We start from the raw sequence: 14,775 nt of genomic DNA, 5'->3' as shown, positions 1-14,775 counted from the left end.
CTCATCATCATTTGCATCTGCTTCTCCATGCAGGTAATTCACAAATCTATACATCCAACCCTATTCTCTCTTCTGAGTTTCCACATCACTGATTTCCTTTTGAACCTTTCAAACTGAATATGCCAGAGACATTTCAAACTCAACAAGTCTAAAGCAGAAATTATGCTCTTTGCCCACAAACCCACTACTCTTCCAAATTGCCCTCCTTCTTTTCAAAGTACTGCCATTTTTCCTGTCTCACTGGCTTGTCACCTGGTGGCATCATCCATGATTCTTCATTCTTCTCTTTCTCCACATTTGTAACATTGCCAAGTTTTGCTGCTTCTACCACTGCATCATCTCTTGATTCTGACCCTTTCTCTCTTCTCACAGAGCCACCACTCTAATTCAGGCACTTGTCACCTCTTGCTTGCATTATTGCAACAGCTGCCTAATTGGCCTTCATGCCTCAAGTCTTTCCCCCACTCCAGTCCTCCTCCACACAGCTGCCAAAGTTATTTTCCTTAAGTGCAGATCTGACCACATGACTCCCCTACTCAATAAACTCCATTAGCTTCCTAATGTCTCTAGGATAAAATATACACTCCTCTGTTTAGCTTTTAAAGCCCTTCACAATCTGGCTCCAACCTATCTTTCTAGCCTCATTAGGCATTACTCCACCTCCTGCACTCTGTGATCTGGCCAGAATGACCTCTCTTTTACTGACACAGAACACTCCATCTCATGTCTTTGTATTTGCCTAGAATTTCCTCCCTTTGTCACTTCTGACTTACAAAATGCCTCTTTCTTTCATAGGAACCTAAGATGTTGTTGTTGTTGTCAGTCCTACATTCTCAAAGTAGTTCAATAGCCTCCTTCTACAAAAAGCCTTCAAAACTTCCCTTCTAATTGATCTTGTATGTAAATACAAACTACCTTGTATTTAGGCACTTTGTATGTATTATCTTGTTATTTATTCTACATGTATGTACTTATGTGTGTACTTGTTGCTCTACCATTAGAATGGAAGTTCCTTGAAAATAGATATTATTGGTCCCAGATAATCTGTGTGGGGGGTGGGGAGTGGGAATACATCTACCAGGAGCGGGAGGTTGAAAGGGTTCTGGGGGGGCGCAGCTAGATGGCACAGTGGATAGAGCACCCACCCTGGAGTCAGGAGTACCTGAGTTCAAATCCAGCCTCAGACACTTAACACTTACTAGCTGTGTGACCCTGGGCAAGTCACTTAACCCCAATTGCCCCGAAAAAAAAAAAGGGTTCTGGGAATCCAGGCTGGTAGGTCCCTGACCAATTGATTGTGAATAGCAACATAACTTCTGATCACTTGCCCTCCCTTTAGCTGGCTGGTAGGGCCTCCCTGTTAAGCAGCTCCTCCCCACACAGGATCACAAGACTTCAGGTCAAGAAGTTTCATCTGTTTTGTGTAGAGCAGGGGAAAAAAAACATATGCTAAAATGGAATTTTTTTATATGCAATGCATGTGGAGAATCAGTGAAGAAAGAGCAAGTGGAAAAACGTGAACATTTGTAAAAACTATCAGTGCTTTTCTTTCATTGACTATGGCAAAGACGTCTGAGGTGAGAAATACGAAAAAACATGTAAAGTGCATCAGGGAAGATCAGAAATATGGTGACAAAGGTTATGAAGCCAAAACCAACAAAGGACATGTTAAACAGCAAGAATGAATTCAGAATATTCATGAAGTAATGAAGAAACCCAAATTAGCCCCAAATTGCAGCAGATTTTAGGAAAAGTTAGTGGTTTTGACAATGTTCCAAGAAAAAAGGCCAAATTTCAAAATTTGATAAAAAAACAGTTAAAGAAAAAGTTTTTGCACAAACAAAACTAATGTAACCAAGGTTATAAGGGAAGCAGAAAACTGGGAAAGCATTTTTGAAAAAATTATCTCTGATAAAGGCCTCATTTCTCAATTATATAGAGAACTGTCATATTTATAAAAATACAAGACATTCCCCAATTGATAAATAGTCAAAAGGATATGAACAGGCAGTTTTCAAAGAAATCAAAGCTATCTATAATCACATGAAAAAATGCTCTAGATCACTATTGATCAGAGAAAAGCAAATTAAAACAACTCTGAGGCATCACTTCACACCTATCAGAGTGGCAAATATAACAAAAAAGGAAAATATTGGATGTTGGAGGGGATGTAGGAAAGCTGGGATACCAATCCACCATTCGTGGAGTTGTGAAAAGATCTAACCATTCTGGAGAGCAATTTGGAACTATGCCTAAGGGGCTATTGGTCTATGCATATCTTTTGACCCAGCAATACCACTGCTAGGTTTATATCCCAAAGATATTCCCAAAAGAGAAAAAGACCTATTTGTACAAAAATATTTGTAGCAGCTCTTTTTGTGAAGGCTAAGAATTGGAAATCAAAGGAATTCCCATCAATTGTGGAATGGCTAAACAAGCTGTGGTATATGATGGTGATGGAATATTATTGTGCTATAAGAAATGACAAGCAGGATGATTTCAGAAAGGTCTAGAAAGACTTGTATGAACTGATGTATAGTGCTGTGAGCAGAACCAAGAGAACATTGTAGATACAGCAATATTATTTGATGAAGAACTGTGAATGACTTAACCATTCTCAGCAATACAATGATCCAAGAGAATCCCAAAGGACTATTGATGAGACATACTATCCACCTCCAAAGAAAGAACTGTTATTGATTGAACACAGACTGAAACGTGCATTTTTTCACTTTCATTTTTTCCCTTTTATTCATTTTCTTATACAAAATGACTAATATGGGGGCAGCTAGGTGGCACAGTGGATAGAGCACCAGCCCTGGAGTCAGGAGTACCTGAGTTCAAATCTGGCCTCAGACACTTGACACTTACTAGCTGTGTGACCCTGGGCAAGTCACTTAACCCCAACTGCCTCACCAAAAAAAAAAAAAAATGACTAATATGGTAATGTTTTACATAATTACACGTGTATAGTCCATATCTGATTTCTTACCATCTCAGGGAGTGGGGAGGGGAGGGAGGGAAGGAGGAATAAAATTTGGAACTCAAAACTATAAATAAAGATGCTTATTATTTTTTTAAATAATTTATAATGACTCTCTTCAGGAACAGGTATGGGATATCTTTTCTGAAGCTACCAGCAATGTACTAAATATAAAAGAACAAGATAAACATCCCCTCAAACAAATGGAGAATCAACATTCAGAAAACAAAGTTAAGACATCACCCACTGAAATCAGTAAAAAATAGTCAGACAACCAGAGGTGAAGAGCAAAAGAGAAAGCAAGGAAGAGTGACAGAAGAACAAGAAAAAAGAAAAGAACAGAAGTTAGAAAACCATCAATAAAATTCAAGTGATCAGAAATCTAAAAAGTGCAAAAGGAGCCAGGTAGAACTGGATATCAAAAAGGGAAAAAAGCCAAAAATTAGTAACACCAAAAAAAAAAAAAAGAAGAAATAAAAAAGAAAGACTGTACAATGGAATCAGAAGTAAATGGAAATGGGAATCATGTTTAAATGACTACAGAGGAAGAAACAAAAGCACCTGCAGAAAAAAGGAAATGTAAACATTCAGAAGAAGAAGCTGATTCTAAGAAGAAAAAAAATGAAACTTACAGAAAATAGGTATTATTCTTTTTATTTGTATACCCTCCACCCAACACAATGCCTGGCACATAATCTGACCTCAATAAAAGTTTGCTGATTGATTGATTATCTCTCAGAGTTTGTGATAATAAAGGAGAGATAATGTGGACATAGCTGACTATATTCATCCTAGATTTGGGGGAAAGCATTTTTCAAAAAGTGCAAAGAAAATACAGTCTGACTTCCATGGTCTAAAATTCATCAGAAGAACTCAGCCTGGGGCAGCTAGGTGGCATAGTGGATAAAGCACTGGCCTTGGATTCAGGAGGACCTGAGTTCAAATCCGGCCTCAGACACTTGACACTTACTAGCTGTGTGACCCTGGGCAAGTAACTTAGCCCCCATTGCCCCACAAAGAAGAAGAAGAAGAAGAAGAAGAAGAAGAAGAAGAAGAAGAAGAAGAAGAAGAAGAAGAAGAAGAAGAAGAATTCAGCCCAGAAGAGATGGGAAACTTTAATTTTAAAAAATAATAATAAATTCAAAAGACACAAAGGAAACGAATTCTAATGAGGAAGAGGAGTTGTTTGAAGAAACTGATACGGATACACAGAGAACTCAGTAAACCAACTTAGATTTTTGAAATACATGTATGGAAGATGGGAGAATGGGCAGGTTAAAACAAACAAAAAAACCCCAAAGGAATGTAATAACATGAGACATTGCTACAAAAATAGTGTTTGGAGGGTTAAAGTTCAGAATGATATGAGGATGGTAGGGAAAGCCAAAGCCAACAAAAATCAAGTTGCTTGTTTTTAATTATACTGAGTGAAAGGAAGCTCAGTAAAGGGATATGACTGATGACTGGGTTGGATAAGACAATGACTACTGACAACTAAGAGAAGCCAGAGATGCTAGGTTCTTATTTTGCTTCTGTTTTCTTTGCCAAAGGGAAATGACAAAAAATGGCTAATGGAGAACTGACACACAAGATAAGTATGGGAATAATAAGAAAGTCCCTACCTGCCCTCAATGATTTCAAGTCAACTGGCTCAAATGAACTACATCCTTGGCTCCTGAAAGAAATGGCAGACAGTATTGCTGAGCCATTGTAAGAGATATTTCAAAGATCAAGTTCATCACGGGAGTTATTGAAGGCCTAGAGAAGGGTACATTTTCCCATTTTCAAGAAAAGGAAAAGAAGTGAGTCTACAAACTATAGACCATTCAACTTGACCTTGATTCTTGGCAAAATTCTAGAACATATAATTTAAAAGGTGGTGAGTTTATCGAAAAGGAAGCAGTGATTAGGGATCAACAGCATGGCTTCTTCAAGTACAAGTCATGACAGAATAATCATTCCTTTTTTCTGACAGTGTTGCTAAACTGATAGATCAGGGGTATTCTGTAGATGTAAGTTGCCTACATCTTAGCACAGCATTTGCTAAATGGAAATTAGCACTTTTGTAGTGGACAAAGAGGAGGGATGTGGGCTATATAATAGTTCAATTAAATGAACTCATAACCTGTTGAATAGCCAGACTCAAAAGTAGCCATTAATGATATGATGCCATTTTCACAAGAGGTCTCCAATAACGTGCCCCAAGGATGTGCTTCTTAACACTTTGAACAATGATTTGAATAAAGGTATAGATAGAATGCTTTTTTGCAGATGATACAAAATTTTAGAGAGATAGCTAAGTCTCCAGATGACAAAGTGAAAATCCAAAAATGTCTTAACAGGCTAAATCTAATAAGACAAAATTCAATAGAGAAAAATGTTATATTTTATACTTTGATTTAAGAAATCAACTTCACAAGTACAAGATGGAGAGGTGTGGTTAGGTAACAGTTTGTCTGAAAAAGATATAGTGAACTAACTGCAAGGTCACAATGAACCAGCAGTGTGATGGAGCAGCCAAAAAACCAAAAACGAATGCAGCCTTGGGCTACTTTGGAAGAGTCTTACAGGAATAACAAAGTGATAATCCCTCTGTGCTCTACCCTGGTCAAAACGAAACTGGATTATTGTGTTCAGTTCTGAATGCCACAATGTATGAGGGACATTGGTAAAACAGAGAGCATTAAGAAGAAGGCATACAGGGTGAGGCCAAGTCAGATGAAAATTCTTTGGAGGAACCAGGGACAATTAAATAGCCTGAGGAAAACTAAGGGAGAGGTGGGGTATGATGCAGCACAGTGTAGTAGAGAGCTGGACTTTGAGGCAGAAAGGCCTTGAGTTCATATCTTGCATCCAATACTTACTATTTATGTGACCCTACACAAATCTAAAGTCTTTCAGATTCAGTTTTCTCACCTACAAAATGGAGTGGGGGAGGGGAATAGCAGTACCTACCTCAGGGCTGTCATCAGGAGTAAATGAGGTATATGCATTTGGTTAATCTTATAGCAGCTCTTTTTTTTTTGGTGTATTTTGTAAATCTTAAAGAAATATTTGCTATTATTATCCAAGTTCTAGCAAGTAGAAGAGGAAAACTAATCAGTGGCAGCTACAAGAAAGCAAATGTAAGCACGCTACTAGGGGAAAATAACAACAACTAATAATTATAGTGATCAAAATGTGGAATGGGCTGTCTCAGGATACAGCAAGTTGTTCTTTGCTGGAGGTCTTCAAGTAGAGGCCAGAGGACCATTTGTTCGAGGTTCCTTTTCTGGTATGAATTAAACCAGATAATTGCATAGGAACCTTTCAAAAGCGAAATTCTGTGAAGTCATCTCATGTCTCTGGGCCTCAGTTTTCTGATTTCCAAATGAAATGATGGGACTAGATGACTTCTAAGCTTCCTTCTAAGGATTTATGATCGTATGAGCTCATTTGAGCCTCACAGCCATCCTGAGGTTGACACAATAAGTCTTATTTTCCCAAGTTTACAAATGAAGAAACTGAGACTAGAATTAAGCACCTTACAGTCACAAAGCTATTCAGGGCTGAAGACAGGATTCAAACTCAAGCCTTCTTAATTCTATGTCCAGCACACTATCCACTGTGCCAAGCTGCCTCTCATTTCTGTATATGCTATGTCCTTTCCCTCTATCCTCCTCTTGTCTCACCATGATATCTTTGAGAGAAGGCATCATAACTTTTATTTCTGTTGAAGCCCCCCTCCCCAACCCAATAGAGTGTCTGATGTGGGGCTCTTTGCACAGGTGGAGATCAATCAATGTTATTGACTTACAGCTACATTTCTTCAAAAGGCAGGACCCAGGTTCATCCCAACAGGCTTCACAGCTTAAGCAGAAATGAAGAAATAAACATATGGGACAGGGAATCATAGGCACAAGAGATGGAAAGCTTATTTGCACCAACCTGTCCTTTTCTGAACAGTTGGTGGCAACTTGCCATCAGTTCTTTTTTTTTTTCCTGGCTCCAATGAGCTCCTATGGAAAACTGCCTACAAAAGAAACCATTCTTAATCCCCAGAGTGAATCTCAGCCAAGAGCTCAACCAGAGGGAAATACCAAATGCTCAGAATTTTTTAATAATTTGTACCATTTCTTAACATTCAATTCATATCCATAAGTATTTATAGCAAACCTAAAATTTATAAGTCCGCATGCTACCTGCTAGGGGTGATACAAAGATGCTTTAGACACAGTTCCTGACCTCAAGAAGTTTGTGGTCAAGGAGGTGAGATCAGAAGCATATATGAATTAGAATTATGGTAGGGACAACATGAAATTTTTAAAAGGATAAAAATATGACATCAGTTCAGAGATAGGAGAGCTTAAGGAAATCTATGTGGTACAGCAGAAAGAGCACTATGTTTGGAGCCAGAAGACCAGAGTTCAAGTCCTAGTTCTTACATTTGCTAACGGTGATGATGAGCAAGTAAAAATAAATAGATAGATAGATGAATAAATAAATAAATAAATAAATAAAACCTCCTTGTGACTCAGTTTCTCCATCCATTAAATGAGGATAATTCTTACAGTACCTGTTTCAAAGTGTTACTGTGTAGGGGGCAGCTAGGTGGCACAGTGGATAAAGCACCGGTCCTGGATTCAGGAAGACCTGAGTTCAAATCCGGCCTCAGACACTTGACATTTACTAGCTGTGTGATGCTGGGCAAGTCACTTAACCCCCATTGCCCCACCAAAACAAAAAGAAAAAGTGTTACTATGTGTAAAAGTAGAGAAACTTTAAAGCCTTACATAAATGTGAGCTCTTGGTATCATTTCCCACTGGAGGATCCAAGGAAGCTGCCTCTAGGGCTCTTCCCACAATGTCTTTTCCATAAATACTGTTCATCAACAGCTGTAATTCTATAAAATCTAGCACATGTCTTGATTCCCCCAGGCTTCACAGTTTATTGAGAGATGAAGAAATGAGCCTGTGGGAATGTGGATCATAGGATGAACCACTCAGAATGGACAAATGGACAGTTATTTGTGGAAATGCTGTGGATTTTCTTTGTATTTGGCTATTCCACAAATAAGACAGCCCCTTTCTTGGCTCTGAGCATTCTCTCTGACTGTTCCCCCATGAGTAGAAGGTTTTCCTTCCTCCACTGCAACTATTGACCTCCTTGGCTTCAAGTCCCAACTAAAATCCTACCTCTTATAGGAAGCCTTCCTCAACCCCTCTTAATTCCAGTGCCTTCCCTCTGCTAATTATTTCTTATTTATACTATACATCGCTTACTTTGTATATGCTTATTGACATCTTGCCTCTCTATTAAATTATAAACTCCTTGAGGGCATGGACTGTCTTTTGCCTCTTTTGGTATCCCCAGTGCTTAGCACCGTGCCTGCCACATAGTATACTTAATATACATAGTATACTTAATATACATATATAATATACATAGTATACTTAATATACATTTATTGAATTGAATTGAATGTACATAGGCATTTTTAATTGGTCTTTTGAACAGTCCCTAACATTAAAGAATAAAAGGAGACACTAATATACTGTTGGTAGAACTGAGAATTAGTTCAACTCTTCTAGATTCCAATATTGAATTATAAAAAAAAAAAAGAGTGGCTAAGCTCTCCCTACCCTTTTACCTAGCAAGCTCAACAGGGTTTATACCCCCAGGGAAATGAAAGACAAAACAAAAATTTGGTATATGTCAAAATATTTATAGCAGCATGTCTAAAAATAATAAGGAACTAGAAACAAAGTGGATGTTCATCAACTTGGCAAATGGTTGAAAAATCTATGGCACATGAATGAAATGGAATGTTATTATATAGTAAGAAAAAAGAAAAATGATAAATTCAGAGAAATATGGAAAGATTTACATTAGCTGATAAGGGGTGAATTAAGCAAAACCAAAGGAACAATTTCCACAATGACTACAACAATATACATGTAAACAAAATTTCAAAGGAAGTGAGTGGAGGTGTTGGAACATCAATCAATGAGCAGAGAAATCAGAAAGTATTAGAGTAGGAAGTTTTGCATATTATCAGATGTGATCACTATATTTTGCTTAGATGCATTTCTTTGTTATAAAGAGGAATAGAGTTTCAATTTGGAGTAGGTAGGAAAGAGAGTGGGTATTTCTAGAAGTGGAAAAACAAAGAAAAAACCATCCTTTTATTTAAAAAAAAATTAAAAGGAACAAGGTCAGAGATAACTATGTATGCAAAGACAATCCTAGGATTTCTTTACTACTGTTGCCCAACCCAACTGTTGTCCAAATCTACAAGGCTTCCTTGAGAGAGAAAATAACGTTGATCCCAAGAACACCTAGGCAGCACAGAAGTCCTGAGTTCAAATCCTATGTTAGACATTTAATAGCTATATGACAAGTGATCTAATTTCTCTCATGTTTCTGGGCAAGTCATCGAATCTCTCCCAGCCTCAGTTTCTTCATGTGTAAAATAGGGATAATAATACTACCTACCTCACAGGGTTGTTGTGAGGAGCAAATGAAATAACATGCTCAATGCTTCACACAAGTTAAAGTGCTATATAAATGCTAACTATTGTTATTATATCTGTACTTCTGCCATCTTAATTCAATTCAGTTTAACAGACATTTATCAATTACCAACTATATGCAAAGAATTATCAGTTCACATGTAACCAGCTCTTAACTGGCCTCAGAATATGCAACCAAGTACCCAGGCAGACCTTTAAATACCTCATTTTTATGGGTTTTTATTTTACCATTCATGTACTCAAACTAAAGTATTAAATACAGAACCAAAGAAAAACTGCACATTTGTTCTTCAAAACCATCCAAGGCTTGATGGAGTATACACAGTGCCACATGGCAGAAAGGCCTGAGATGTTGAAGGTATTGCCAGTCAATCTTGTTGCTGCTTCCTTCCCCAGGATGGGCAGCAGGGAGAGAACAGAGGTCTAAAGTCTGAATCTGCCCATGCCAGGTGGATATCAGGCCATGCTGAATTAACAGAGGCCAGGTTTGTCTTTCTATCTATACCAACCATGGAGAATTTGTAAGAAGTTGCCAATAAGAAGTGATGGCAGCCTCTCTGCAGATCAGCATCCAGTTGGGAAGATACTACTGTTTCAGGGTAAAAGGCACCACATGCTCAATGATGCTGAATCCATTCTTCATATGGCTGTCAAAGACATCTTCCTAAGGCCCAGGTGGAACCGTGGCACTAACCTTCTCATAAACCTCCATTGGCTCCCTACTGTCTCTACAATAAAATATAAATCCCTCAGTCTGGCATTTAGAGCCTTCCACAGTCTGTCTCCAAACTGCCTTTCCCATTTTACCTCACATTACTTCTCTCTTCTGAGAGGATTTGGGGAAAAGATAATGAGTTCAGTTTTAGAGGTATTAAGTCTATGATGTCTATGGGACATCCTGAGATGTCCAACAGGCAGTTGGAAATTCATGATTGAAGGTCAGGAGAGAGATGAGGGCTGGATTAAAGAAATCTGAGAATTATCTTCATAGAGATGGCCATTGAATCTGTCAGAGATGATGGAATCACCAAGTGAAATAGCATAGAGGAAAAAGAAAAGAGAGCCCTGAGGGACATCGGGCACAAGCTGCTCCACAACATCCCTTGCATCGTTCCCCTTCTCTCTGCTCCCACTGGCACCATCACCTCTCCTCTTCTTGCCTAGACTCTTGCCATAGGCTTCTAATTGATATTTCTAAAGCACAAGTCAGACTATGGAACTCTCCTGCTCAAGAAACCCCAGGGGCTACCTATGACTTATAGAATAAAATATAAACTCTTCTGATTGTCATTGCAAGTCCTTAACAATTGTTCCAGATGCCCTTTCCAGTATATTCCTCTGCTTGGGCACTTTACATGCTAATCAAATTAGCCTGTTTGCTATACCCCAAAAACCACATCCCATCTCCCACCTCTGGACCTTTGTACAGGCTGTTCCCCATACCCATAATGTCCTCCCTCCTCACCTATTGCTCTTATCTATCAAGAAAGACCCATTTTATTGTTGTCCAGTCATTTTTCAGTCATGTCTGATTCTTCACAACACCCTTTGAGGGAGGGGTGGGTCAGCAAAAATACTGGAATAGTTTGACATTTCCTTCTCCAGCTCATTTTATAGATTATGCAATGTTCTCCTCTAAAGCAGGGGCCCTTTCATTTTTGTCTTTGGATCCCCCCCCCCAGTGCCTAAGACTGTGCCTTGCATATAATATGTACTTCATAATTACTTGTTGAATGAATTGTTGAACGAGATTTAAACTAGATTTAAAGACTGGAAGATCAGAGTTCAAATGTTACTTTTGACTCTTACCAGAAATCAGTAAACTACTTTATCTCTCTAAGTTTTGGTTTCCTCATCTGTAAAATGGAAATAATTAAATCTAGATCCTCTATCTCACAGGGATATTATAAGGTTCTATGTAAATGCCAGTTATTGATATAGTTTTACACATTCGGCCATGCCTGTGATAATCAAAATGTATCTTAAAATCACAGACTTTAAGAACTGGATGGAGTCTCAGAGATCCAGTAATCCACCTCCTAAATACTACTGAGGAGTAAATAGACTTCAAGAAGTTGAATGACTAACACAAGGTCACATAGCTAGTTAGCAGCAACTTGCCAACTAGCAGCCAGGTCTCCTGACTCCTGGGTTAGGGCTCTTTGCATCACACTACACCTACTTCTTCCATCCAGCTCATCTCTGAATGCTGGAAGGACTTCAGGTTTTCCAAACACATGGAATATTATTGATGCACAGCATTCCCCTGAAAGGCATCCTAAAATGCCTGACTGATGCTCTGGGACCGAAGGATGCAATTTCTTTCCCCTCGGCATCTGTACTCTACAACCTGCTGGCCTAGGAGCTGGTTCCAATGCATACTGTAGGCTAAAGCCCAATGCATGGATGCTGCTGAAGACAAGGCACAATTAGCTCTGTTTCTGCACTAAAAGATACAACCAGGAAATCCATAAATTTCATAGGCTCATAAAGATTTATCATTGAAAGTGTTGAGCTCGGCAGAATCCAAAGTGTTGAAGTTCTTTCTGTTCACTAACGTCAATCTCCCCCATCTCTTTTTTTTGACTGGGGGGTTGGGGGGACAAATGTCACATGAAATGCATCTTTGATGAGAGAGAGAAAAAGTTAAAATAGAGAATTTATGGAATTCGTCTAGACGAGCACAGAACTCTAGGCTCCCTGATATGTCCATGAAAATGTTAATGGATGTGGCGTCAGCAGATTCCCCTACTTTCTCATTTATCTCTTTTTAGTGCAAAGAGTAAAGCAGTAGATTTCCTTTGACAAGGTTAATGCTATAAAGATTTAAAACAAGTCCTACCTTTCATACATATGATATCATGCACTGCGCTCATGGGTAATTATGAAATATGCTGTGAGCTTCCTCACCACCAAGGAAGGTCCAGCCTTAGGGACTGTTGTAGAATGGAGTTCCATTTCGAGCCGGCTTATGTAAAAGCTTTTGACAGCAGCTCCTGTTGTGTCAGGAAACAGCCCTGCTTTTGTCAGAGAACACTCAGATGCTTCTCCCTTAGAAGCCTACCCAGGGACCCATAATAGCAATTTTCATTTCTATAGGGTATTAAAGAGTATAAATTTCTTTGTATTCATAATAACCCTAGGTAGGTATGAGAAGGAAAGGCAGAGTATTATGGAAGTTTGGGCCTCATCTTGCTTAGGCAGATTGCAAAAATAGACTAAAGGACACTCAAGGTTCTATAGGGAACCGTGCTACATAGTTGCAGGAGGGGAAAGAGAGAATAAGAAAGGGAAGCAGGGAGGAGGAGAAGAAAACAGGAATAAAGGAGAGGAAGAGATAAAGAAGAGGAGGGAAGAAGGGGAGGAGTAGGAAGGTAGGGAGAAAAAAATGGTGGGAAGTAGTGAGTAGTAAGCGATAGAGCCAGGATTCAAAGCCAAGTCCACCAATTCCAAGTCCAGGACTCTTTCCATTGTACCACATTGTTTCCCTCTCTTGCCTGTCTCAGACAAATGCTCATGGGATTGAACTGGACTGGATTGAATTGGACAACCCCAGGATTTCTGTATTAAATTAATAAATTGTTTAGGACAGAAATATTTTAGCTTTCTGCATGGTGCTATGTGTTCAAAATTGCAATACGTCAATAATAATCACTTGAAAGGGATTTATGTAGTCTGTTCTTAAGGGGATTATGTCTGTGATGAGAACACAAAAAGTCTTCCAGATTCTAGAAATCTCATAGTTTTCTCTCTTCTCACAGCCTGTCTATTAAGGGGCACTTCTTGATCCCTTTCCAAGTTCACCTTGGTGACACCACCACCCAGTCTTGCACTTGGAGAGGAGGCTATGATCAAACGTCTCTGAAGTTCCCTCTCACAGGATGCATCCCCTGCTGGGAAAACAAATTGTTTTCCTCAAGAAGAACAATTTACACATATAGCATCTAATGTTTCTGAGGGTCACTTGAGTTCAGTCAATGACCATAAAAATAATCAAAAGAAGTTGCCCTTCCACCATAGGAGAGAACTCTAGTTCATGAGAAAGCTTCCCCTATCTCACCAGGCTTCAAGAGCTATATTACACATATTTCAGTCATGACATTTTCAGCTTAAACAACATCCCCAGTCTATTTTGATAGGGACAAAATAGAAAATAAAAATAAAAATAAGTATCCTGTACTTGTGAACTGCGAAAGCCCAGAAAAAAATCTCTTATTTCCTCCAATGGGTTCTCCTTAGAAATACAAAGGAGATAGTTCTAATGACAGATGAATGGGAACAAAATTTAGAGCTGAAAGTGACCTTAATCAGATATAAGAAGGAAACTGAGGCCCAGAGAGAGAAGATTATATGCTCAGAGTCAAACAGTTTAGAAAAGGGGTTCTTAATCTATGGTCCATGGATAGGGATTACATCTTTATTTCCATTATTCTCTAATTGAAATCTAGACTTTTCTTCAAATATTAAAAACATTCTCAAAAAGGTCCATAAGCTTCACCAGACTATTAAAGGGGTCCGTGACACACAAAAAAGTTAACAACTTTGAAAGCTTTGAATGTAAGAGTTCCAGGATATGAACCTAAGTCCTGAATCTGCTATACTATCGATTTATTTCCTTAATATAGCCTAACAATACTAAGGTAAGAAGGGTAAAATATATAAATTTGATTCTATTAAATTTTTTAAAAAATTTCTACAAATAAAACAAATACAGCCAAGATCACAAGGAAAGCAGAAAATTGCGGGGGGGGGGGCAGATTTATATACAGTTTATCAGATAAAGGCCTCATATCTAAAACATATAAAGAACTTTGTTAAATCAAATTTAAGGATATTAGTCATAACCCAATTGATACATGGTTAAAAGATATGAACAGGCAGTTTTCCAATGAAGAAATCAAAACAATTTATAGCCACATAAAAATGCTCTAAATAATTATTGATTAGAGAAATGCAGATTAAAACAACCTTGAGATATTTTATATCTACAAGTTTAGCTAAAATGATAGAAGGGGAAAGTGATAAATGGTAAAGAAAAAGTGGAAGGGGCAGCTGGGTGGCACAGTGGATAAAGCACCGGCCCTAGATTCAGGAGGACCTGAGTTCAAATCTAGCCTCAGACACCTGACACTAGCTGTGTGACTCTGGGTAAGTCACTTAACTCTCATTGCCCTGCCCCCCCCTCAAAAAAAAGTGGAAAAATTGGGACACTAATTCATTGTTGGTGGAATTGTGAAATGATCCAACCATTTTGGATAGTAATCTGGAATTATGCCCAA

At 38.5% G+C, this 14,775-nt stretch overlaps 1 pseudogene; it reads left to right on the top strand.

The window, feature by feature from the left end:
• The first annotated feature begins 1,446 nt into the window (after nt 1-1,446).
• Nucleotides 1,447-3,624, top strand: LOC122739198 (annotated as a pseudogene).
• Nucleotides 3,625-14,775: the final 11,151 nt, after the last annotated feature.

The sequence above is a fragment of the Dromiciops gliroides genome, chromosome 2 (genome assembly GCF_019393635.1).
Source record: "Dromiciops gliroides isolate mDroGli1 chromosome 2, mDroGli1.pri, whole genome shotgun sequence".
NCBI lineage: Eukaryota > Metazoa > Chordata > Mammalia > Microbiotheria > Microbiotheriidae > Dromiciops > Dromiciops gliroides.
This window is presented reverse-complemented; position numbering and strand designations above follow the sequence as displayed.